Below are 2067 nucleotides of genomic sequence, written 5' to 3' on the forward strand. Positions count from 1 at the left end.
ACATATTTTGATAAATATCACTAGTCGAGTACGGCACGTGGATTCCTGGAATTTGTAGAAAAATGATTTTGTTGTGAATTATGACTCCATATAATATAAATAGATTAATCAACTTCATCTTTCATTTTCGTTTCATTTTGACAAGAGCGATTCGAAGGAAAATTATTTTCTCGGGAATTACTGATCCTTAATATTAACACATGCATTAACTTCGTTTTTGATTTGTTTTCGAATGAGCAATTTGAATAAAAAGTGATGGGCCGGACAAGTACGTTTAAGACGTATTTGAACATAATTTGTACCGATCCAATCGAAGTTGAATGTTGTGAATAATACCAGGGGATCCTGAAAGTCGGAGGGGAATCGATTCTTTAAAGTGTGTACCTTGTTGAATTAACGAATGACTTTCATGTGAATTTTTAATGATTTTATTTCCATTAATTTTTTAGTAATTTTGATAAAACGTTGTGAGCCCGACAAGGATTCTCAATGCTCATTTGTCGCCGGAGATTATATTTCGAATAACTGATAAATACTTGACCTCGAATTGATATAATACATTTTAGTACTGCACGTAACTTCCGTTATGACTTTTTTTTCATTAACTTTTTTCGTGAAAATAATTATCATGAATTTCATTAAAGTTTCCAATTTGTTGGATAATTATTCCAAATTATCAATAAAAACTTGGCCTCCAATTGATATCATACATTTTAGTAGTAGGTGGTGCACTATGGCGACCCCCACTCCTATCCCCACTCCTATCCCCACTCCTTTCCCCCACTAGGCCGAGCGGCCGGCGTTGTGGGTGAGAGGTTTGCGGGTGTGCGGAGGGGGATGAGCGTGTCACCATAGTGCACCACCTTTTTTTATTTTTTTCTCCGTACATATATATATTTCAGCTCTTATTAATTTTACAATTCTGGTTATAATATGGTGCATAATTCGCAATACATATAGTAGTAGGGGGGTATTTTTTGCGGATATTTTTTGGTTTTCGGCCGATTTCACGACGGGACCGATGACCATGGAGCGGCGGCTTGTGAGGTGTGCTGCTTAGATGGTCGGACGATTCTGTAACGAGGGTGACGGAGATACCATAATGTGAGAGAGAGGCTCGTGTACATTTGGGAGTGTTCAGATTTATGATAAATAAGTTTTTGCCTCATACCTGTTTGTGATCATTCTTCAGCAGGTTTGAACTCCAGTCTGTTGTATTCCGTGCCGTGGTACACCATGATTAATTTATTGTTTGAGGCTGCAGCGCACATCTGCTGGAATAAAACGTTCTTATCTTCGAAAACTTTCACGAATCTTAACGGTAGGAAGCATGTAAACGAGTTGTCCACATCCATGACGATTCGTTTGCCCCATCTCGTTTCGACGAACCGAATACATGTGATGCGGTAATCTTTGGCGAGTTCAAGATCGGCCAGTTTTTTGACGGGGTAGACGGACTCCAAAAGGCCTGTTTGATTGACGAGCGAGAAATCCATTGTTCAGATCGAGTTTTTTTACGGCCACTGTTAAAGCGCAGAGTTCTGATATGTCGCGTATTCTTGCTTTAAGCGTTGCAATATCGTGCAAAAAGATATCTAAGCGTGCTTTCAATTCACGGCGTTTACTTATGCGACGACTCGGGAGTACTGTCTGCTCATCAGAGAACTCGAACGATTTAAACCTCCTGTTCGGCAGATCCATATCCCTACCTTGAGCGCAGAAAAGAGCTGACAACAATCTTTTGATGCAGCATCTCCCGCCATTGTCGTAGGGGGCAGTGGTGGGAGAAATCAGCCAATGTCTTGGCTGATGTATTGGTTTACCATGACCCTGACAGCCGCCAGCATAAGTCAGCGTTTATAAGATGACGAAATGCGAGGATGAGATCAGCGGCAATGCGCGTCTTTACGAGGATGATTTTTTGATACCGGCTGCTTTTCCCTCTTCCCGCTGCTCCACCGTTAATAAACCAGCAGTCCAGGATGTGGTGGTTCTGTACTCCCACAAGGCGATGGAGCGATCGTTATGAGAAAGCCATTTTTTCAATCTCACAGCGCCGTTGAGAGC

At 41.3% G+C, this 2067-nt stretch overlaps 1 long non-coding RNA gene across 1 annotated transcript; it reads right to left on the minus strand.

Moving 5' to 3' along the window:
* Nucleotides 1–981: 981 nt before the first annotated feature.
* LOC122417895 (uncharacterized) lies at nucleotides 982–1517 on the minus strand. The gene is made up of 2 exons (XR_006262396.1): nucleotides 1172–1517; nucleotides 982–1074 (listed from the first exon to the last, which is right to left on the minus strand). It is a non-coding gene; the product is annotated as an uncharacterized lncRNA (long non-coding RNA).
* Nucleotides 1518–2067: the final 550 nt, after the last annotated feature.

Source organism: Venturia canescens, chromosome 11 (assembly GCF_019457755.1).
Source record: "Venturia canescens isolate UGA chromosome 11, ASM1945775v1, whole genome shotgun sequence".
Taxonomy (NCBI): Eukaryota; Metazoa; Arthropoda; class Insecta; order Hymenoptera; family Ichneumonidae; genus Venturia; species Venturia canescens.